The following is a 25,168-nucleotide window of genomic DNA, read 5'->3' on the forward strand; positions in this document are numbered from 1 at the left end:
CCGGGAAGCGCAGGTGCGCACCTTGCAAGCCGCGGGGATTGGAGAACTTGCCAGCAGGGAATGGCTGGCTCTCTCGCGCGCCCTCTCTCTCTAAAGAGCAGGCTATTTTGACCGGATCCTTACTCCTCCCTCATCCCAGCCCCGGAGTTGCTGGGGTGGGGGTGAGGGTGGGGGATGGAGATGGGGCTCCTGCAGGTGGGCCCTGGGGTCCTTGCCGCGGGGCGGGGAGGGGGGACCCCAAGGCTGTCCTGAAACTACAGGCCTGTGCACCTGGCGGGGGCGCCCTGTGACCCCAGACTCGGTACAGCACTTTTCCTTTTTTTTCCTTTTTTTTCTTTCTTTTTTTGTTTTGTTTGGTTTTGTTTTTCTTTGTTTTTCTTTTTGTTTTTCTTTTTTTGTTTTTTGTTTGTTTTGTTTTGTTTTTGTTTCTGAGCAAGGTGTGTTTTCATTCTCCCACGCGCTGAGCTGAATTCAATACAACTTGTCATCTCTCTCTCTCTCTCTCTCAGCTTCCTTTCCCAAGCCCGCCCTTCCGCCCGCCCGGCGCGCCCCAGACGCAGGTGAGCGCTCTCAGGCAAGGGACAAGCGTCTCCAGATCAAGATCTGCCAGCAGCACCGCCTCTGCTTTATCTCGGGGGGCCATCGCAGCTTCCTGCCTTTCCACCCACTCTCTGTGGGGGGGGGGTCGTTTTTAGGGAGAAGTGCATAAAATCCTCCCTTGTTTGTCTGAATCTGGGAGATGTGGGTGGGGAATGGAAGCCAGTGATGGGCCAGGACCTTCTTCACCCTGGCAAACACCAGTTGGAGAGAAAGGTCAGTGTCCTGGGTCCTCAGTCCGCCCTCCTACGAATCCTAGCCCTGTCTTTGCTTCTGAGGTCTTTGGTATGTATTTATTTCCAGCCCTCCAACCCCCACCCAGGCGGGTGCCTCCAAGCCCCCCCGCCCTGCACTGAGCTCTACAGTTGCAGGAAGCCTGCAACTATCTATCCCTACCTCCTCCCACTTGTCCACAAGGTCAAGCCTCAGAGCCAAACCCACAGTGGGTCCTTGGGATCCTGAGAGAATGTAACACAGAAAGAGTTTTAAGGTTATCTATTCTAGATCGACCTCTTTTTTAAATTTAATCATGAGAGACACAGAGATAGAGGCAGAGACACAGGCAGAGGGAGAAGCAGGCTCCATGTGGGGAGCCCGATGTGGGACTCGATCCCAAGACCCCAGGATCATGCCCTGGGCCAAAGGCAAATGCTCATCCACTGAGCCACCCAGGCGTCCCAACTCCAGCTTGACCAGCACTAGTACAACCAGTCTCTCCAGAGGATCTTCTCTGAATCCCCTGCCAAGCTCCCAAGCAGTATTGAGGGTCTCACCTTCTCTCAGGTCAGAAATCCTGGACCCATATTCTCTCACTGCACTGTGACTTTTTAAGCAAATTCCTTAACTTTTCTTGTCTCTCTTTCCTTTTCTGTGAAATTAAAATACAACCACCACCACCACCACCACAACACCACACCCTTACCTTGGCTGCCGGGTTGTCATGAGGGCATCAGACCTCATGCATCTGGGAGAATTTTGAAAACCTGGAAATGACCCGGTATTATGAGATATAGGGAGGGACAGCTATTAGGAATATGTAGGTGTGCAATAAATGTCCAAGAACGAAGGGATATCACTGAATAGCTAAAATTAGGTTAAAATGAAAAGCCAAACCCCCAGCAGAGGGGATGCTCAAAGTCAACTCTATTCTTGGACCAGTTTTAACCCCGTTCTGTGTTTTCCAGAAGCTGTTTCTACAAGGAAGTCTGAGGCCTTGGAAGCTTTCCTAACGCCCAGGGGCGGAATGGGGTGCATGTCCCCCTATCTCAGCTCCCCAAGAACTTCTGAAGCCTCAGCCTGACCAGCGTGGTGCGCCTTGGGAGGAGCAAGACCCCCCTGCCTCTGTTGGCCGGCTGAGCCACTTCGTGCAGCTTACTGTGCCTTTTCTGGTCTCAACGGCAGGGCTGAGGACACCTGTATCGCATGTGGGAAGCACCAGACAAGAACCCCCAGGAACACCCTGCCACTCTTCCAGGCACAGGACCAAAGGTGTGGCTGTGTGGATGGTCTCCTCTGAGGTACGTCCTGTTATGGCCAGTTGAGATAGGAGAAACTGAGTCAGGGTGAGTGGGTATAGCTTACCCCCTGAGTTAAGCCGTGGAGCTGGATTTCCAACCCAGGCCATCTGAGCCTAGACCCCACACTTGGAAGCCCTTGGGCGGGGTGCCTGGCACCCAGCCAGTACCCAGTGGCAGGAGGCCCTTGTTGCTGTTTGAAGGAAGGCGGGGTATGTCCCAGCCCTACCACCTGCTATCATCCTTTATTAGTTTATTTTCAATTTGAGGGTGTTGGATGGGGGGAGCCTATGGCATTCGTCACCGGAAGCACTTTTATTACAGCTGAAGCCTTCCAAGCTTGCATTTGCTACTTTAAAACTCTTCGGACGGTTATGAATATGGATGGGTGGTCGTCTATGAATATGGAGCAGCGGGTGCGTGGCGGATGGATTACCATTTAACATTAATCGTTGGTAACCTTTCCTCGGGTCTGACTTCTCCGCAATATTATCCCGAGAAGGGTCAGCCCTCGATGCTTTTTCTTTTTCTTTTCTTTCTTTCTTTTTTTTTTTTTTGCAAAATATGATTAGTTACTTCTTGCCACATGTGCTTGCCCCCGGGACTTTATTTGCCATCTTCTATAATTATTAGAAGAATCTTCTAATTTTATTTGAAATTCTAAGTTGACACTTATGTCAAAGTGCCATGACATAGCATTGTGTTTAATTTCTCTTTTGTTAGCCTCATTTGGGTTCTTGCAGAATTATGCTCAAAGGAGACATCCGCCCCATGCACTTCCTTACAGCCGAGGCTCCCTGCTGGACCCATTAACCGTGGCCTTGAGGAACTGGCCCCCAAAGGTCCCGCATGCATGCCCCCTCACAGGTACAAGTGACACCTCTACACGTGGCTTGGCCAGAGCCTGAAACCACAGGCGGTGGGTTTCTAGATTTCTCCCTTTGCACTTGCTGTTCCCTCTATCTGGAATGCTTTTCCTTCCTCTACATCTGCCTGGTGAGCTTCTATTGCTTCTTGAACACTCAGCTCAAGCCTTCCGTTTTGCAGCCCTCCCTGCCACCCCCCGCCCCAGAGTTGGCTGCATCCCCCTGCATGCCCTCATACCTCTGTGTTGTGGCACTGTTGCCCTCGGCTGCAACTGGATTTTTATATTGCTGGTAGATATTGGGTGTCTGGTGTGTGTGTGTGTGTGTGTGTGTGTGTGTGTGTGTGTGGTTACAAATAGTGGCTCTGCCATCAGACTGCACGTTTTGACCCTCCCCTCACTCCCCAACTCTGTGACCTCATTTGTGCCAGGTGGGTAATAATATTGTTTGACTCCTGGATCAATAGGATTAAATGAGATACGTTACTCAAATGACTTTGGCTGACAGTGGGCATCGAGGATGTTCAGTAGTCCCACCCCATTGCCCGCCTTTCTCATGAGCACTGAGCTTCCAGGGGCAGTGAGAGAGGCCTTTGTATGTCCTCCCATCCCCTTGACCATAGTTTGTGCTGTATTCCCAGCATTTGGCAAGTAGTTACGTGCTCAGGCCCTGTTTCCAGAAAGAATGAGAGGGCAGTTTGCAGCTGGAGATCCCGGATGTCCGCTGTCATCACTCCTCCATGGCCCAGCACTGGAAGGGCACCTCCTTAGAGCAGCCCTTATGCAGAGCTCTGCAGTGACTCACGAGGGTATAGACCTTTCCGCCCAGTTCACAACGGAGTTGGGTGACAGCCAGCATGTGTGCCACATGACATGCCGGGACAAGAGAGAAATAACTACGTGCTGGGAAACCACCTGGTCTCCGTCCTAGTGTGCCCTCCTCCCCTCCTCTGACTTCTCTTACAGCAGGGTAGGGTTAGCCATTCCTGGGGGCCAAAGAAGCTCAAAGAAGTGTAAGCCGGGGGACGGGGGCACTCACAGGCTCCTTCCACATGTTCCCGGTGTCATATGTTTTCAAACTCATTTTCCTAGGGGCACCTGGGTAGCTCGGTGGGTTAAGCATCTGACTCTTAAGATTTCGGCTCCAGTCATGGTCTCAGACTAGTGAGATTGAGCCCCACGTCCAGCTCCGTGCCCACTGGGAAAGGAGTCTACCTGTAAGACTCTCTCTCTCTCTCTCTCTCTCTCCCTCTGCCCCTCCTGCCCCACCCCCCCTCCTCACATGCTCTCTCTCTCAAAAAAATCAATCAATTAATTAAATTAAAAAATCCATTTTCCTAAAGACCTCTCTACCAGCTACTTTAAGCTTTAGGTCCCATAATATCTGTTGTGCCACTGTGGGGCTTAAACATATCTCATGACTCCCAGTGTCTTGAATAGAGAGCACCTACCTACTCCGAGCCACACATTGGGTGCATGTGTTCCAAGCAAAGCACCTACTACGAGTCACACAGTGTGTAAGTTTGTACCAAGTAACAGCCAGACTCTTAGCATAGGATGTAACCCATCACCTGAGCAGATCCCACCTTCGGCCCCATGGCTCACCAGAGCCTAGCTGGGCTCTTGCTCCTTCTGGAATAGACATGCACTGATTTGTCTCCACATTGTTAACTGGGCTTTCTTCTCCATCACTGTGGGCTTCCCCCACCACCTCTCCTGCCACTGCCTTCAAATGCCCTTTCTCCTCAAGATCCCCCGCAAACCAACGGCTCCCCACACCCCATTCCCTGGCACTCTGCTCAGCCTGCTTTGGGCCTCCTTCTGTGGGATTAGACTTTGTCACTAATGAGCACTTTGCTGGGAGGATTTACTCTTATTCCCATTCATATTGTTGAATGCTGAGGCTGAAGTATGCTCACCCAGTTGGTCTTCTCCTCCTCCTCCTCCTCCCCACAACCCCAGGAAAGTAGGGACATAGAGAGGGAGACATGAAGAGGTGATGAGGAGGGAGGGAGCAGGGGAGAGAGGAACTGAGGAGTTTTCATACATTGAGAAATGAGTGCTAGACCCAGCAGTTGCACTACTGGGTATTTTCCCTAAAGATACTGATGCAGTGAGACACCGGGACACCTGCACCCCAATGTTTATAGCAGCAATGTCCACAGTAGCCACACTGTGGAAGGAGCCTCGATGTCCATAGACAGATGAATGGATAAAGAAGATGTGGTCTATGTACACAATGGAATATTCCTCAGCCATCAGAAGAGATGAATCCCCACCATTTGCTTCAGCGTGGATGGAACTGGAGGGTACTATGCTGAGTGAAATAAGTCAATCAAAGAAGGACAAACATTATATGGTCTCATTCATTTGGGGAATATAAAAATTAGTGAAAGGGAATTAAGGGAAAGGAGAGAAAATGAGTGAAAATATCAGTGAGGGTGACAAACCATGAGAGACTCCTAACTCTGGGAAACGAACAAGGGGTAGTGGAAGGGGAGGCGGGCAGGGGGTTGGGGTGACTGGGTGACAGGCAATGGGGTGGCACTTGATGGGGTGAGCACTGGGTGATATGCTATATGTTGGCAAAATGAATTTAAATTTAAAAAGTAAAAAAAAAAAAAGAGAGAGAAATGAGTGCTAGAAATAATAGATGGTACAGTTTGCGGAGAGAAAGAGATTATTTGGGCTGGACCGGGAAGGGTCCTCAGCCTGACTCTGAAGCTAATGAGGAAGCTCGAGCTCCAAGTGACCGGTAGAGTTGGAGGGGTCACTGTTTTGTGCCGATGAAAAGGCATCTGTGTTTTGTACTTTTGTGCTCACCCCGGTTGATGCGGGGAGCTTCAGAAGAAATAAATGCTTGCCGCTCACAAGCACCATCCAAGTATTTACGTTCTGAGCAACCACTCCTAGAAACAATGGCTCTTTGTGTTCAAAAATCATGTACTGCTAATATCAAACCGCATGTTGAAAGGAGTCACCACTGAAAGTATTGCTGTAGATCAGAAACCAGAAAATAATTCTTTTATATTCTTTAGGAGCCACATTCTGCGGTAACCATTTGAGCAGATAGCATATAAGTTAAATTTCCTTTGATACTGGCATGTGACATTGCAAAAATCAAACGCATTGTTTTTTGACAAGGCTTCAGGACTAGAATTCAGAAAGGCACTTGGTATAGGAAACGACTGAATTAATACCATTGAAACGGTGGTTATAAAGATTGATAAGGAAGGTTCATTCACTAAAACATATAATGGCAGATTTAATAATGATGGCATTCATCATCCGTCAAAGGCACTTATTAAGCACCCACAGGTACTTGGCAGTCTGTGGCGTACTACACAAAGTTAGATAGACGCCACCCCTATTCATCGGAGAGCCTGCCATTGTGTGCCTCCTTTGTTGGGAGCACAACTTCCCTACTTGTCATTGGTGCCTGAAAGACACTCCTTGTCATTATTTATGCTGTCTGGGTTTCTGGTTTTCAAGGCGGGGGGCGTTGGTGGCAAGACTTTTTTTTTTTTTGTCATTTCTTTTAATTGTACTACACGAGGTGGCAGGCCAACCTCTGGAGACATCACCTGTCAGCGGGCGAGCTTGCAGGTGGGAATGACCCTTATTTTCGTTCCCAGCGTCTGCAGGAAGATGCGTGGTCGTTGTGGGACATTGGGCTACCCCGAGGAGCACCTGCGGGGCTTTGCCTGCACCTCTGTTCAGCAAGTGTTACTGTACCTTCAGGCCACCTCGGTCTAGATGGTGAGCAAGCTGAGGGTATAGACGTCGCCCTCCCCGCTCTGCCCCTCTCCCCACCCTGCCGCCTCACCAGAGATCAGCAGTTTGGTTGACTACCGAATGAGGCCACAAAAGAATCTGCAAGGCCATAGGTCAGTGGTGGATCTTATCAAATGTTTGCTATACTCTCAAAGTATTTTGTCCTGGATGCATGGATGCACTGGGACATACGAGGTTGCCCATTTGCACATGATGAAGTGCGGCTCGTTCCAGTAACCAAAAGTGGGCCTCAGGCACACTGGAAACGAAGAGCAGGCAAATTTCTCCTGTGGCTTCCTCCCAGGAAGGCTGTTGTCAGCTGGCATTCAGTGGGGCGATGACCTGTGCCTGCGAGCTTCCAAATCACAGGCAAGCAACAGAGAAAAGGCATCCAGTTCAAGATTTTTAAAAATACCATGATCAGGGGTTGGAGGGGTTGGAATGGCCTAGGCTGAGCTTTCATTTCATGTGATCCCCTTGAGTTGTATGGATTTTGATTAAAAAAAAAAAAAAGAAATCAAATTTCAGAACATTTTTATAGCTTTTGCAAGTATTGTTGATGAGGTTGCTTACTATCGTGCCCAAATAGGCCTCATGTGAAGAGCTGAGTTATGTGTGCCCCAGATGCTTTCAAGATAACACTTGTTCTTCTGGATTAATTTGGGGGCTTCTTGGAGGGGCAATGGAATTGGTGACACAGTGGGTTTCCTTTATCACCTTGGCCGGTGGGAAGCTCAGAAATACATGCTGTCACCAAAGAAGGGAGCTTCCTGGCACATTATTTTTTCCTAAAAGCAGAACCTTTATACTCTCTTTTAATTTGTTTTGTTCCACTCCATGTATATATTTTTATTACGAACAGCTTCAAATCCTTTTGGAAGTGAAATACGTCTTTTTGTATTTATATATGTATAAATGTTAGCTATATAGTAGTACATGGTTATGCGTGTTTTTATGCATATGTATTATATAGACATGCATACATGAATATATGCACACACATAGATGCCCACACATATATATCATCCCCACATCCACTCAACAGTATTTACTGGGCATCTGCTGGTTGCCAGGCAATGCCTGATGCTCAGAGGAACCCGGCCACACACGTTTACGTGGCTCACCTGAAGGAGCCAGACCATAGTGATAATGACACAATATACTGATATGCTTTGGAACAGAGGGGAGGGAAGGAATCTTGACATTTCTGCTTCTTGAACTCTACCCTTTCTCTCAGCTTCACCTTCTAATCTGCCCCCCACTGCCGTCCTGGTTCCACCCTTTCCTCTTGGTCATGGCCACCCTTGTAAGTCACATCTCCGTCTCAACAGCTTCCAGTCTGGTGGCTCTTTATCGATTCTTATTTATGTTTGCCTGGTTATTTTTCCTTAAACACAGTTTTTCTCCCTTAGACTTCCTACCATGGACCCCTACGCTGATGGTCATGGGAATTTTTGGTCATAGGTGGTGCTTACTCTGAGCTTCTGGCTTTGTGTGTATTATCTTTTAACCCTACAACATCTAGGGGGTAACCACAATGAAAATTGCCATGTGACAGGGAGAGAACCGATGCCCAGGGGCTGAGACCACTTGCCAAGCTCCTGCGGACTCCAGGCTCATGGCCTCAGATCTCCCGGTGTTTGGGGTCCCACTGCTGATGGTTCAGCTTTGTGGCTTTCTGGTATCTGATGCTCGGCCCTGGCTCTGAGCATAGCCCTGGCTCTGAGCATACTCTTGTGCCTCTCCTGTATTTTCCTCAAAGGAAAGGGTCTCACCTGTCTGCTCCATTCAGTGAATCCTTCCAGTGTTCTGGGCAGGTCTTCTTGGCATGGGTGAATAATGGTGCAAGCAGCTGCCAGCAGGGCTGCATTAATGAGGTACCTCTTCCAGACCCAGAGTGGTGATGGTCAGACTCTACCTGCAATTCTGCATTTCCATTCTGGGCACCAGACTTCTCAAGGGTCAAAGCTGTCCTGGAGCAGGTTCAGAGGAGTAGGTCATGTGAGCTGATCGAATACTGGGTGGTGAAGTAGAGGTGGGGGTCAGGTCATTCAATGAGAGGCTGGTGCTTTCCCAGGCTGCTTCATGACCTGAGAATGCATGGTTCCTCCAAGAAGACTTGGCTCCAACCCACACTCATGGTCACCCTCTCCCCAAATTCCCACAATACCCCTTAAGAACCAGCAATGATAGTGGGGACTTAGATGCCTTTTGGTTGCAAGCAACAGAAACCAGCTCAAGCTGGTCTAAGCATCTCCTAGCCTCCTTTGCATCCCAGATAGTTGTCTTCACTCAATTGGCTTGTCATTTCCTGTGCTGTCTCCTTCCTATCATAGTGAGTATTACACTGAGCCCAGAAAAGATGCTCAGTAAATTTTTTGGCACCTTTCTAGGCACTTGGGATCTACCAGTGAGTAAAACAAGTCCTGCCTTCCTAGAACTTACATTCTTCAGAGGAAGAGACAATAAACGACACCCTTGATCAATCTGATTATATAGTGTGTTAGGAAAAGAAAAGTCAGAATGGGGTAAGGAGGGGAGAATGCTGGTGGAGGGAAGGGTCTGGGGAGGGGCAGATTGCAGTATCAAAGAGTAGAGTAAGGCCAGGCCTCATAGAGAAGGAAATGGAGACATAAGGGGCTGTGCGTGGGAGCCACATGGTTATCTGGGGGAAGAACGTTCTAGAAGGAACAGCCCAGGCACAGGCCATGAGTCCAGAATGTGCAGGGAGTGTCTGAGGACCAGCAAAGGAGGCTGGTGTGGCTGGGGCCCGACATTTAATTTTTCCTTGAGCATGGAAGGAAAATTCCTTTTTGGGTGTGCACTTCTGCTCAACGTTGGCTTGTCTCGCACTTTTGAGAGGTCAGCCCGAGAGTGAATGCTTCATCTTTAACTTGAACTGTTCTGTCTTTCGAAGAGGGATGCCCATCAGGGTTCTGGCCATGTGTGTTCCGAGGAACGCTTTTTTTTTTTTTTTTTTTCTGAAAAAGCCCAGCTCGGGAGTTGCTTCTGTTTGTAGATAAATTTCAAAAACATCGTCTTCCAGATGCTGTGTCTCCACAGCACATTTTGGATGCCTGACATTTAAAATCCTGGAAACTAAGCCTCCAGTGTCTCATATCTCTTTGGGAATGATGAATTTCAAATGAACGCAAGTTAATGTAGTGCTTGTGAAGGGCGCCAGACAAACCGTGTTCAAAACTGTAGACTCTCGACAAAACGGGTCCAGCAGGGCCGCTCTCGGCAGATGGCTCTGCCCTCCCAGCCTTGCACACGCCCAGACGTCGCCTCTCAGTGTGAGAAGGTAAATTCTGTTTACTTCCCCTTCACTATCTCTCTTGTGGGTGACCATGCTATTTCCAGAAAATTGTCTAACCTCACGCAAGTTAGTAATTGGATAAGTAATCGAGTTTTTATTTTAATTGCACCTTTTGGTGTCAGGCAGATGCAGTCAGGGACTACTGTCTCTCTGCAGTGATACTGATCAATAGTGATCTCAACCCTTGGCATTTGAGGATGGATAGTTCTCTGCTTGGAGGGCTGTCTTGCCAGTTGTAGGACGTTAAGCCACGTCCCTGGCTTTTACCCACTAGATGCCAGTAGCACCTCTTCCAGTTGTGACAACCACAATGTCTCCAGGTATTGCCAGATGTCCTCTGAGCGACAGCATCTCTGTTGACCATCAGATTCCAATATCTGGGTGACAGTTATCAGCCCCTGTATTTTAAAAAATGGTCTCACAAACGTAATGCTGTGGGTACAACGACCCATGAGTGGGACGGAGATTACACCTCACAACAGTGAAGGTAGGAAAATCCATTTTTCTTTTCTTATTATAGAAGTAATAGGTGTTCATTGTAAAGCTTGGGAGCAAAGCACGCTACACAATCAAACTAAAACTCATCTGGGTTCTCACCGGCCATCAACAAACTGCTGTGTAATATATCTAGTCTTTTTTATGCATACATCCACGTGAGTTTCAATGGACATACTTTTGATACAAAAATAAGATCATGTTTTTATACTGGGTCTCAATCTATTCCCTTCTGCATGTGCATCATAAAACGTGTTTCGTGCTATTGAATATACTTACCTGAGATTCTAATTGCTGCGTGGTGTTGCATCATGGAGATGGGCTGTCATTTACTCACCAGGCCCCTATTATTGGCAATTAGGTTGTTTCCAGCTCTTTTTTTTTTTTTTCTGTAAACATTAACTTTGGTTATTCCCTTTTCACATTTAGAAACAGACTGGGAAATTGAATATCGGACTCTGGTTGAGAGGGAGTAGTTGAGTGAGAGGGATGAGTTGAGAATGACATCAGGTCTTCAAGCTTTGGCCACCTGGGAGGGTGAAGGTGGCTCCATTGACTGAGGTGGGATGGAGGAAAGATGATGAGTTTTGTGGCAAGTCTGTTCACTCTGAGCTGGTTAGACAATTGAGATGCCTGATGGCCAAGTGCAGAAAAGCACCTGGGCTTGAGATAGCCATCAGGAGTGATCTTCTGAGAGGTGGGATTGGATTGAAGCCTCTAGTGCGGTGCTGTTCAACAGAAGTCTAATGCAAACCACAAGTGTAATCTTTACATTTCTTGTGGCCATAGTAAAAACTTAAGTTAAAAGAAACAGGTGAAATTATTTTAATCATGTATTTTATTTAACCCAATATATCCAGACTATGATTTCACTGTGTGACACTAGTTACATTTCAAGTGCTCGATAGCCTTATATGGTGAGTGACTACCATAGTGGACAGGGCAGCTTTGGGGCATCATATCATAGCAGCATTCCCTTTGCCACCCAGGGGATGTTTGATCATACCTGGAGACATTTTGGTTGTTAACACTGGAGGAGGTGCTATGGCCTCCTCCTGCTAAAGGCCAGGGATGTAGCAAAGAAGCTCACATTTGCATAGGAAAGTCCTCCAAGCAAAGAATCATCTGGCCCAGATTGTCTTTGGTGCTAAGTTTGAGAAACAGTGGTGTACTACTAATGCTTGTTCGAGGGGCCATGGTGTTCACTACACGTTGGGCATGTAAGAGAAGCTCTACAAGAACTATTTTCTGGCATCCTCTTGGCAACCCTATGAAATAGGCATTATTAGCATCCCCATATTACTGATGAATTAACAGAAGGCTCGGGAGGTTAGGTGCATTTGTCCAAGGTCCTGGAGCTTCAAACTCAGGCTGTCAAGAATAGAGAGAGTCAAGGATAGAGAGAGAATGGCTACATGGAAGTAAGCACTGGCATTATTACCTAGAGCCCAATATCTCACCTGCAGTTGCTGGTGAGTAAGCATCGCACCGCGGCATTCCTCTTTTATCTTTGAATGTTTTCTTAAGTGTGTTAACTTCATCACATTGCTGTGGTCAAGTGGAAGACTGTCTAGTCTCACGTGGCTACAGATGGGCTCTGTAGTCTCTGGCAGTTCAGTTAAATAACCTCCCTGAATCCTAGGCATTTTCATCTGTAAAATGGGCACACCCAACATGTCACAGGATTAGCATGGAGGCCGAAGGCATTAATGTGTTTGGAAGCCTTTAACACCTATCCACCGGGTGCTTGATGAATCTGAGGCAGGATTGTATCAGCACATCCTTGGTCAAAACAGTCTGCCCCCAATTAAGGGAAAGGGTCCGATGCCTGATTTATGAAGAGCCATAAGGACGTGCACACCTCATCTTCCTGAAACTTACAATCACGCGAACGAGGTGCTGGTCACCGGAATTATGTTCCTTGAGCATTTCAAAGAACAGGAGTTGCCAGGGCTCTTCTGTGTGCCTGGTGCCTTGAAACATTTTCGGAGCCGTATGATTTCTGAGGCAGAATAAAGCTGAAGAGAGGTGGCATCCAAAATAGCACATTAAAAAAAAAAAAAAAAGTCTGAGCAAGGGCATTTGCAGTATGGAAGCAGAATGTTAATTGAAATCTGACTTTGCCAACAGGAGCTTTGGAAAGAGCCCAATCAGGATTAGACTAATTAAGACATCTTTAAAATTGAACAGGTTGGACTGTCTTAAAGCAGAATTGAACCAAATGAAAACTATATGCTAAGGAATGTGACTCTAGAGGCTTGAAAAAGGAAAACAAACAAACCTGAAAATACTTATGGTAAAGTCAAAGGAAGGAAGAAGAGATGCTGGCTCTGTGGACGTGAGCGAGTCAAACACGCCGAGCTGGAAACTGAATTTCCTAACGTGTCTCTGACGTTAGGCCGATCCGCCGTCCAAACTACCTTCCAGAGAAGCTGATTTCCTTCTATCGGCTCTCGTGGATGTTTTTTAGGGAACACTTCCCTCATACTTGCACCGCTACGCAAAAACCCCAAATAGCGAAACAGAACTCATTTTTATTGCGCAGCATTGTGTAATTTTTAAGATGTTTTCATGCGGCTTATCTCTCGGCTTCACCTCCTTTGTTTCCTACCGAGCCAATCAAGAAGTCTTTATTTTAATGCCTTGCTAAATAAAGTAGTAGTTCTACAAAAAGCACAGATAAGACGCCTAATTTTTAAGGTTGTGCTAAGTACTGAGCTAGCCTGACAGCCTATATTTAGGATAATGATTTATTTGCTCTTCGGGAAAGCTAACAATTTACTGTAAAATTTTGGATACAAAAGGTGAGGTTATAGCAGCTACACAATATAATCAATAGTGTTACTCGGTACATCGGAAGATTCCAGTCCTACCGAAAAATATTTTGACAAGACTTCAAACAGTTAAAACTTCATCGGATTTGCTCATTATTGGAAACAGTAGTGTGTGTGCCGACTGCATCACAATAAATATTTCTGTGATCAGGAAACTTGTTATAGTCCAACAGCAAGTTTGCTCAAGCCTTAAATTATTTTTCATAATCTGTAAATAATGTTGACATTACTTTGGCATTATAATAAATATTAAGGCTATTTGGAAGTGAATATGCTGGTTTAGATGCCTGCCTAACAAAACAAACTTATTTATATTATTGGCACATAGAATAAGAAACATCGCAGGCTTCTGCATTTGGCAAACCAGGCTGACATATTTCGTATTATCATTACATTTGTTTGGGGGTTCAGAAGTCATATAATTAATGCATTAATAAACTATTTTGTAGAGCTGTTCTTCAGAAGCACATTACCAAATGCTTTTTAAATAACATAATAACTGAAGTCTTGTTCACAATAAATAGCAATTGATAATAAAACAGTTAACTGAATGGTTTAACCATTTTTATTAAGCACAAGTAATGTGACTTTAGAACATGGGGAGGAATAAACAAGGGAGAAAATTGAAGTTTTCAGAGTAATTTTTGCAGGCAAATGGATTGTGATTTGTGGGAAAGATACGGAAAATGAAATCTAGATGCTGGTGGCTACAGACAGGGATTTTTATACGAGCTGCAGTGCTGTCTTCCTCTACGAAGTCAGAAGACGGAGGAAAGAGGTCCTGGCGGAAGGAATAAAAAGGTTCCCATAGAAATGTGGTTTTTAATGTGGGAAGAGCTGTCCTTGTTCCCATTGCACCACTTTTCCTTAAACTGATCACGTTATCTGTCCTTCTTTGGGCAAAAGCACTGGGTTGGGGGCAGTCACATGCCCTGCGTGTTGGGGTTGGAGGGTGAGCTCGGGCTGGGCCACCCTCGTGGCCCGGAGCTCTGGGCTTCCGTGGCTTCTCTGTAAAATGCGGGCAGGCTTTCTAGGCTCTGCAGCTGTCAACTGGGTATCAATTGTCCCACATTTTTCCCCTGTAAAAAAAAAATGAGTGTAGGCCTATATGCACACTTGAAGTCAAATCAAATTAGAGCAATTAGGGGTGCCTGGGTGGCTCAGTGGTTGAGTGCCTGCCTTCAGCCCAGGGTGTGATCCCGGGGTCCTGGGATCAAGTCCAGCACTGGGCTCCCTACAGGGGAGATCAAGTCCCTGTAGGGACCCTGCTTCTCCCTCTGCCTGTGTCTCTGCCTCTCTCTCTGTGTCTCTCATGAATAAATAAATAAAATATTTTTTTAAAAAAATTAGAGGAATTAGCAGTATGGGGATTTTTTTTTTTTTTTGAATGGTAGAAGAAAACTGGAGGGCTGAGGACTTATTTTTTGTGTTAAGCCGTCTTGAAGGTTGAGAGCCCCACCGGAGAGCCGCCACCTGCTAGAAGCCCCTGGGAGAACCTTCTGATGGCAGGGGTGGGGGGCATCCCTAAGGCTGCTGTGGAAAAGGAATGGTGGGGGAGGGGTAAGCGTCCGGAAAACTGTGGGTGGAATAGTCATGATCGTCACTGTCATTGTCTCTGTTGTGGCTCAGCCACAGGGGTTGGCCTCATGGGTCGGCCACCTGGGGACTTGGGGAGCACTGCTGGTTATTCAGTGAAACTCTACTGAACATTCACAACCTCCAAGGCCCTTGGCTTGGTGCTGCCTCATACTTCACGGTTTGTAAGTTGCTTTCTCATTCCTCGTCGGATTGTGTCCACACCAAATACCTTGATTCCTCTCTTTCTCTTATATACTTGGTCCAATTCATCAGGACATCTTGCCTGTCTTACCTTCAACTGTCTGTGCTTCCCACTTCACTGAGGTCTTAGCATCTCCTTCCCAGAAAGGTCTTCCCTGATGCCTGCGAGGGGGTGCCCACCCACCCTGCTCTCTCCATCTCTCCCCTGCTTTGCTTTACTTCCTGGCACCTGGCACCTCCTGAGGTCGCAGGCCATGCCCATGACTGATTTGTCATCAGTCTCCTCCTGCTACAGTGTCAGCTCCGTGGGGGCAGGGACCTCATTTCTTCTATTTACTGCTGTATGCCTTGCACCTGGTACACAGCAGGTCCTCAATAAATGTTGCCTGTGTACACCATAGGGCAGCCTGGAGAGACATGATTCCATTCCTGTGTTAAGTATGAAGAAACTAAAGTTTAGAGAAACCTGTGGTCAGGGCGTCATAGGGAAGCAATGACGGGCAGAGCCTGTCCTCTGTCCCCAGCTCCGGCCTCCAGCTCCGGAACCAGGGGCACTTGGGGTGCACCCATCAGCTCACCTCCGTGCAGCAAACACCCGGAGTCCCCCTCTCCCCTCTGTGATTATCACTTACAGATGCAGATGTCTGTGACCTGGGTCAGTCTGAAGTCCTGTGGCCCATGAGGTCATTTTTAATTTCTTCGTCTTCACAGTTGTAAGTCATCTTGCAGGGCTACCTGGGTGGCTCATTCGGCTAAGCATCTGACTCTTGGTTTTGGCTCAGACTGTGATCTCAGGGTCTTGGAATTTTGCCCCGGGTTGGGCTCCATGCTCAGCGCAGAGTCTGCTTGAGAATCTCTCCCTTTCCCTCTGCCCACTCTCCTCTTTCAAATACGTAAATAAATATTTAAAAAAAAAAAAAAAAAGAAGTGACCTTAGTCATTAGACCTAATAATATGGATGTTGCCTGTGGTTGGTTAATATGTTTGAATCATTAATACCTGGCAGAGGGATGCTCCCCCACCAGGCTCTCTCGGCAGCAGGCTTTGCAGAGCACTGGACTCTGGGTTCTCCAGCAGGCTGGGATTAGCAGCAAGGAATGAAGGGGAAAGGAAAAGACTGAAATCCAGGGAAATAGTGCTTGGAGGGGGACAGGATTGGGTGGAAGAAGATGGAACAGAAGGGGAGCTGCATCCAATGGGCACTGAGTGGGAAGAGTCCATTGACCCTTGTGATTCTAGAAAAAGAATGGATACTGGGGAAGTTTTGAGAGTCTGGCTCAGCTGTCTGCTTTTGACTACAAGACGAAGCTTTAATGCTTTTATTTCTAAACAATATTTAGTTTTGTTATTGGAAACTAGAAAACGTTTATTGCTGAATAAAAAAAATACAGGAAAGTCTAAGAAAAAAAAATGAAAATGATCTGTAAACTCAGCACCCGGAGAAAATTATTAACATTCTGATGAGTTCCTTCTAAGTCGTCTTCTTTCTGTGTTCATATATAATTTTTACAAATCTATGTTTGTTTTTGTGCATTTAATATTAAGTCATGAGCATTTCCACCTCTCAGTCGATATTCATTAAAATATAATTTTAATGACAGTTTGAGGTCCCTGGGTTAGGCATGTCATAATTTAATAAACCATCTCTCAATATTTAGATGGCTTCCCATTTTTCATGATTATAAAAATGCTGAGAGAAACGTTCTTGTTTGATACGTGAATGGGACACCACATTTGTGACTGTCTTATGGGTGTAGATTCCCAGGAGGGGAGCTCCGGCATCGAAAGGCATTAGTTTAAAACTCTTGGTACTGCTGTCAAAGGCTTGTGAGCCTCAGTTTCCCTCCTGCCCTCCCGACAAGGCCGTCTTGAGAAAGGAATGCATTGCTAACCCTGTGAATTCTCCGTTGCTCTCACGGGGCTGTGATAGTTTTATCATTCTCCCCCTGCACCTCACATCAGGCCCTCTAGCTCCTGAAAATCTGACAAGTTTTCTCCCCCTTTCTTAAGAACACCTATGCTACACTGGAAACCATGGCACAAGATACAACTTAAAAGGGATTTTCATCTGCTTTGGGAAATTAAATCTAAACACGTATTTTAGAAACTGCTGTAAATTTCGCTAAGCTACAATGTTTTCCTTCGAAGTCTAGGACATATGGTTAGTCTTCCAGTGTTACTAGTAACAAAGTCCTGAAAATATTAACTATTTCATTCTTCCGAGGATAGTGTAAAATTATCCTTTATTTTCTTTTTTGCCTCCCACACTTTGGTTTTAACAAAAAACGAGACATTCCTATTATAAGTAATTACAGCCCTTCTGTTACAGTCTTTCAGAGCCATAAAATTAGCTATTGTACTAAATAATTAGCACATGCCATTCAGAATATCCTAAAAATTATACGCAACATCAAGCAGGAACTATACACTGACACTTGGCCACGTTCTCTAGAAAACTGCTCAGTGGAAATTAAGTATTGGCAACAGGTGCTTTGAAAACAATTTATTAATTGTCAAAAAAAATGAAGCATTTGAATGACGGCATGTGAAAACGTTTTCAAGTTTGGGATTGTCTGAACTCTGACTTCTTAAACACAGTCTTGCTGGCTCACACGGTAATTGTATCCTTGAGGATAATTCCATCAGTGACGTGCCCAGCAGCTGATTTCGAGTTTACTCACAGCCAGCCGCGTCTCCTCCAGGCCTGAGGAGGTGGTCTGGGGAGGATTGGACCCCTGAAAGGTTGCTCAGCCTGATGCATGGGGGCTGCCACCAAAAGGCAGTCAATCCTCTGCTTTGCTCCATCAATCATTGAGGATCGTATTTACATTCATTTTGTTTAATACTTACCAAAATGTGGCTGTCTTAACGGGCTTAGTGGCTTTGCAGTTGGATAAGGACAAGTTGGAGATGGACAAACTTCTATTATTTTATACAGTCACGATCATTTCCAGGTCCTCTACCCGGGGGCACGTGGCTTAGTGAGTCCATGTGTTTTGGAAGTCTCCTACTCAGTATCACATCATAATTTTGACTGTTTGGAATAATTTAGCTCAAATTAGGGAAGAGTCTGACTTCTAGAATGCTTGGGCTTTTAAAAAAAGACTTTATTTATTTATTTATTTATTTATTTATTTATTTATTGACAAAGCAGGAGTAGAGGGAGTGGCAAAGGGAGAGTGAGAATCTCAAGCAGACTCTGTGCTGAGTGTGGAGTTGGACATGGGGCTCTATCTCAGGACCCTGAGACCATGACCTGAGCCAAAATCAGGAGTGATGCTTATCCTACTGAGCCACCCAGGTGCCCTACAATGTTTTTTAAAATGCAAATTTGTTTTATTGTAGTGTACAGATGGAAATGGGTACTGAACTGACCTTCAGGCTTGGTACAGTTTCATAAAGGTTAGAGAGTTATATGCTTAAAATAAAGGCGAGGGATACTAAAAATAAAACATTAATATTATTGCCCCAAATGAGATGACACAGTACATTAATATTTGACAAAATAGATCTACTGGGGTTAAGGTAGCCATTCCTGCAAAGAAAAGCTTCAAGAATGATATAGTTGTTTTAGATGTGATATTTTTAGATATAAAATATAATGTGTATAGGGGATCCCTGGGTGGCTCAGCAGTTTAGTGCCTGCCTTTGGCCCAGGATGGGATCCTGGAGTCCCGGGATCGAGTCCCATGTCGGGCTCCCTGCATGGATCCTGCTTCTCCCTCCTCCTGTGTCTCTGTCTCTGTTTCTCTCTCTCTCTCTCTCTGTCTATCATAAATAAATAAACAAACAAACAAACAAATAAATAAATCTTTAAAAAATATAACGGTGTATCTAAGATTTAAAATTTAAAGAAAAAACTTTTACTACAATTTCTTCTCATCCACAGGATCCTCCTGCCTCCAAAAATCCACAGGATCCTCCTGCCTTCCTCCCTCTTAATTATTGATTGGGGAAGAAAATCGAAGATGTGAATAATTGACAAGCTGGATCTAACGGACACATTTAGAGCTGGGTACCAAGGTCTACCTCAATGAAAGCATATACATTGTTTAAAAGTTTCAAAATTTGCTACCTGATTCTCAGTGATTCTCAAAACAGGCTGCATGTTGGAATCACCTGGGGGTTTTGAGAGCAAGTGATGTCAGGCACTCTGCTGTAACTGGAGAGGAGTATGTCCTGAGCACCAGGACTCTGCAGACCCAACAAGGTGGTTCCAATGTGTGGTCCAGGTTGAGAACCACTCACTGTTCTCACCGAGGGCAGCATTGGCTGATTTCAGAGGACTGTACCCGACGGGCCACCGTCTCTGACCAGATTGTAATCACTGGAGGAATCAATAACAAAAATATAACCAGAAAAAGTCATATATTTAAAATTTTAAAATTAAACTTCCAAGCAATTCATGGGAAAAAAATAAATACTTAGAACTGTTGGTCAGTGAATGTATGCATTTTGTGGTGTACGAATGAAGCTGAAGCAGTAAAAAGAGGGAAAACTACTTAAATTAGGGAAGAGAAAGACTGGAAATTAATGAGAAATTCATTTAATAACAGAGAGAAAGAACAGCTGATTAAACCCAAAGAAGCTATCAGGAAGAAAACAAGTAAAAGTAGAAATTAATGGAACAGAAAATAAACATACAATAGGAGAAGACAAACAGAGCCAATAGTTGATTCTCTGCGATGATTAATAAAATAGGCAAAACTCTTTCAAAGTTAATTAAGAAAAAGAGAAGAAGGCACAAATAAATTATCTTAGGAATAAAAAAAGATGATGCAGAGATTAAACTGATGAGGGTATTATGAATAAAACATGTATGCCAATAAATTTGAAGTCCTCAATTAAATGAATGAAATACTAGGAAAAAAATATAACTTATCATAACTGATTCGAGAGGAAATAGTTTTGTAACCATTAAGGAAATTGAATCAGTGGTTAAGAATCTTTTCACAAAGAAAACAGTGGGACCAGATGATTGGAAAGGGGAGTTCTATGAAAAATTCAAGGAACCAATAGTTTCGTCTTATACAAACTCTTACAGAGAATGAAAAGGAAGGCACAACTCATTTTATGAAATTGTTTTCACCATGATGTCAAAACCAGATTAGGAATGGCAACAAGGAAAGAATTACAGCTCAGTCTCACTTGTGAGGATAGATGCAAAGATGCTGAACAAAATTTCTTAGCAAAATAAACTCAACACCATATAAAACATACTATACAGCACGAAGAAGTTGGGTTTGCTCTAGGAACACAAGGTTGGTCTTTTGATGGAGAAATCAACCAATGGAATTCTCCACATTAACCAAATAAAAGAGAAAACCCCTATGGCCATCCTAGTACCTGTGGATAACATGGTGAATAAAAATTCTACGTCTCTTTATAAAAACAACAACAACAACAACAACAAAAACCTAACCAAATTCGGAACACAGAGAGAACTTTGTTAATCTGATAAAGGATACCTGAAAACTCCTACAGCAAATACTATATTGAATGTTTTTTTCTTAAAGATTGTATTTATTTATTCATGAGAGACAGAGAGAGAGAGGGGCAGAGGGAGAAGCAGGCAGAGGGAGAAGCAGGCTCCCCTCAGGGAGCCCGATGCGGGACTCGATCCCAGGACTCCAGGATCACGCCCTAGGTCGAAGGCAGGCGCTAAACTGCTGAGCCACCCAGGGATCCCCAAATGTTTTTAAAAAATTGTATTTAAATTCTAATTAGTGCACTATTGGTTTCAAGAGTAGAATTCAGTGGTTCATCACTTATATACAGCACCAATGCTCATCACAACCATGTTACAATTAAATGTGGATAGCATTTCTTTACACCTGGAACAAGGCGGTAAGGAGAGCACCTGCCATCACCAAAGCAATCAACCCAGTCCTAAGGTCTTATCAGACAGGAGGAAAAGAAATGAAGTATAAACGTCAGAAATGAAGAAATAAAATCATTGGTATTTGAAAGCAGCATGATGGTCTACATAAACCCCTTCTTCCCCAGATCCACAAATAAATGGTGAGAATCATTTAAAAGTTCGTAAGATCAAAAGAATCAAACCCAGTGTATGAAATTCAGTTGCATTTCCTTAAATCAACAAAAGCTCTTAGCAAATGTAGGCCAAAATTTATTTATAGCAAAACATTTATAACATTTCAAGGAATCAATTTGATAAAATATCGATAAGCCCTTTACGGAGGGAATTATGAAACTCTACTGAAAGAAATGGAAACCACTCAAATAAAGATATATTCTTAGAGAGGAAAAGTCAATATAGGAAAGATGCTATTCTCCATAGATTCTATTCTTTATAGACTCAGTGAATTTCCCTCTAAATGCCAAGGGGAGTTTTTTTTAAGACAACAACTTGATTCTGAAATGTATATGCGAGAGGAAAGAGCCAAGAAGAGGCAGCACATTTGAAATATGCACTAAAATGATAAATCCATAGAGAGATCCTCATGACCTGGGGGCGGGCGGGTGGTTCTTAAATAAGATACAACACACAAGGGAAAAAATAAAAACAAGATGGAAACTTGGAAACATGCTATTGAGATCGTAAATACCTATCAAGAAGCAACAGGTACTTTAGCCCAGCTGGTGGGAGTGTGAAGGGGTGTGAGCAGCCTGGTATTCCTAGTGAGGCTGGATGTTCTCTGACCTCATGGTCTGGCACTTCCATCCTACTTACAAACTCGAGACTCGTGTTGTCACATGGGACTTTCTGTGATGAAAATACTATCCGCCTCTCCCATGTGGTGGCCACTAGCCTCAAGTGGCTACCGAGCATTTAAAACATGGTGCATGTAGGGATCCCTGGGTGGCGCAGCGGTTTGGCGCCTGCCTTTGGCCCAGGACGCGATCCTGGAGACCCACGATCGAATCCCATGTCGGGCTCCCGGTGCATGGAGCCTGCTTCTCCCTCTGCCTGTGTCTCTGCCTCTCTCTCTCTGTGTGTGACTATCATAAATAATAAATAAAAATTTAAAAAAAACATGGTGCATGTAAACAAGAAAGGGAATTTTAAATTTTATTCCATTTTAATTAATCTATTTAAACTTAAATAACCACCCCAGTGGATGGTGTAGCCATAAAGTGGTGCTTCTTGAGATCCTTAATGTCATTTCACTCTAGAAAATGGTAACATTTGGGAAGAGACTCGCTTTCAAAAGTGTGCTGGGAGATAGGAATGGGAATGTCCATCCAATATAGAATAGGTAATCAATCATGGGATATCCAGAGGACACAATACTACAAGGCCATTTGGAAGAGTGAACCCCAGCCCATCACCAACATGAACACAAGTAAGGATTGTGAGAAACACAATTAAAACGAACAAAGGAGGAGTGCCTGGATGGCTCAGTTGGTTGAGTGTCCACCTCTTGCTCTCAGCTCAGGTCTTGATCTCGGGGTTGTGAGTTCAAGCCTTGCATTGGGCTCCACGCCCAGCTTGGAGCCTACTAAACAACAACAGCAAGAAACAAACAAACAAAAGAAAAAAAAGAGAGAGAGAGAAACCAACCAAAAGTCAGACTCTTAACTATGGAGAAATAACTGATCATTGCCGGAGGGGATTTGGGTGGGGGATGAGTGAAATAGGTGATGGGGATCAAGTGTACACTTACGATGATGGACACTGACGAGCCAAATTACTGTATTGTGTGCCTGAAACTAATATAACACCGTGCATTAACCACACTGGAATTACAATAAAAAAAAGAGGAACTGGTTCCATTTATATAAAGATTTTTTTAAAGCAAAATAAACAGTCTGTTGTTTGGGGTCACAAATCCACCTGGCAAAGCCATAAAGAAAAACACATATATGATTAAACACAGAATTTAGGCTGGCGGGTATCTCTCTGGGGACAAAGGAGGTTGAAGCTGGTGGGTGTGGGGTACCGAGGGAGCCTGTTATATTTTTATTTTGGGAGGTGGCACGTAGCTATTTTATTAGTAGTGGCATTTAATTAAACTGTGCGTACATGTTAGACATTCTTTAATATGTAGACTGTTTAAAAATATTTTATTTATGTATTTGAGAGAGAGGGACAGAGAAAGAGAGAAAGAGAGCATGAGCGGGGAGGGGCAGAGGGAGAGGGAGAAGCAGACTCTGCTGAGCAGGGATCTCAATGCAGGACTCGATCCCAGGACCCTGGGACCATGACCTGAGCCAAAGGCAGATGCTTAACCACTGAGCCACCCAGGTGCCCCTAATATGTAGATTTCTTACTAAAATAGAATAGATAGGAAGAATCATAGTTCAGATGTGTTCATGAAAGTGGGAAGGTACCTCAAATAGCTTCTTACATTTCTTAGGCACCTTCTGCTCCTATTTAGTATGTAAATGAAATAATTATGCTAATATGACCTAAAGGTAAGTATCAGCCCAGCTGAAATCGTTCACTCATGAGCTAACCCCGTAGATATGCACCGAGCACCTACTATGGGCAGCGCCTTTCCGAAGGTCGGGATATGCCGTGAGTAAAGCCCCTGCTGTCCAGGGCCAAGGGCATGTCACAGAGGACCGCGCGGACTGTTAGTTGTGGTGAGCGCTGTGCGAATGACAGAGAGCGAGCAGGGAGGGAGCAGCAGGTGACAGTTTTAGGTCAGGCTCGCCAGGGGTGGTTCTCTGCAAGGCTGGGAGTTGAGGAATGCAAGTGCCACAAGAAAGGGAGGTCACATGGATACCTGGACGCTCCGCGTTGCTGGCAGAGGGCGTCCCCCACGCCAGGACCCCAGGGAGGAGCGTGCCTGGGATGCTGCAGGACCCACAGGGACCAGTGTCGCCAGAGGAGAGGCAAGGGGCCTGCAGGCCGGCTGAGGTTTTGACTGCCTTCCCACCATGCGTGCAGCTGCCGGGTGGGGAGAGGGCACCAGAGGTGAGGCGGCCGCCCGGAGGGATGCTGGGGTGCGGGCAGGGGTGCATGGCAAGGTCCCCGGTGGAAATGAGCACCACGGTGCAGGTGTGGCTGCACTGTGACACGCTGGGGCCTGCTTACCATTACAGCCTGGGCCACAGAGACAGGAGACACAGCCCCTGCCCTGCCACTCCTCCAGATGCCCCACAGCACCAGAGGCGTCTGCTCCCCAAGAGCAGGCCTGAGCCAGGCTCACTGTCACTACTGACTCCCAGGGACCACCCCCCCCAAGGATGCCCGCAGATCCATGAGGCCCAGGACGACCGCGCCCTTCCATGCCCCCAGCGCCCTTCCTTGCAGGGCCCGCAGGGCCCCCTCACGTCTGCACACACTGCAGTCTTAGCCTTCACCCCGCACAGACCCCCAGCACCTTCTCTGCTCCACGGTGGGAAAGTCCAACACCGGCTAATTACAGAACTAAACCCGGAGAGTTAGGGGGAGGTCACTGACTAACAGCTCAGTAACGTTTTTGCTCTGATTAGAAGAGGTTCTGCACTTGGTTCACAAGCCCACCGACCAGCTCCCAGTCCAATCCCTGTGCATTTTCTAATTGGGTCCCTCCAGTGATGGGAGACTCACTCCCTGTCTTCTGAGGTAGACCGTTCCTTTGGGAGAAGGAGCTTCCTGATGTTGAACCCAAATGTGCCCCTTCGTAGGCTGAGCCTGTTGCTCCCGGCTGGGATCCTGGGACTCTGCACCACCCGTCCCTGCTAGAGGAGTCAAATTTGTTTTTTTTCTGTTTGTTTGTTTTTAAAGATTTTATTTATTCATGAGAGATCCAGAGAGAGAGAGGCAGAGACACAGGCAGAAGAGGAAGCAGGCTCCATGCAGGGAAGCCCGATGCGGGACTTGATCCCAGGACCCTAGGATCATGACTTGAGACGAAGGCAGATGCTCAACCACTGAGCCACCCAGATGTCCCATAGAGGAGTCAAATTTGAGTTCAGTTTGGAACCACAAACTCGGCTTGGCTTCCCAATTAGGACTGAGCAGATGAGGTTTTAAGGGTTGAATTCTCTGATATTTCTGTCCTGCAGAGACCCCAGAGCCGGGAACCAGCGGGCCCTG

The 25,168-nt window shown here is 45.6% G+C and overlaps 1 long non-coding RNA gene across 1 annotated transcript; it reads left to right on the forward strand.

Annotated features, from left to right (window-relative positions):
- The first annotated feature begins 590 nt into the window (after positions 1-590).
- On the forward strand, positions 591-21,980 carry LOC118355534 (uncharacterized). The gene is made up of 3 exons (XR_004818201.2): positions 591-813; positions 1,782-2,114; positions 19,067-21,980. It is a non-coding gene; the product is annotated as an uncharacterized LOC118355534 (long non-coding RNA).
- The last annotated feature ends 3,188 nt before the right edge of the window (positions 21,981-25,168 follow it).

The sequence above is a fragment of the Canis lupus genome, chromosome 8, assembly GCF_003254725.2.
Source record: "Canis lupus dingo isolate Sandy chromosome 8, ASM325472v2, whole genome shotgun sequence".
NCBI classification, from domain to species: domain Eukaryota; kingdom Metazoa; phylum Chordata; class Mammalia; order Carnivora; family Canidae; genus Canis; species Canis lupus.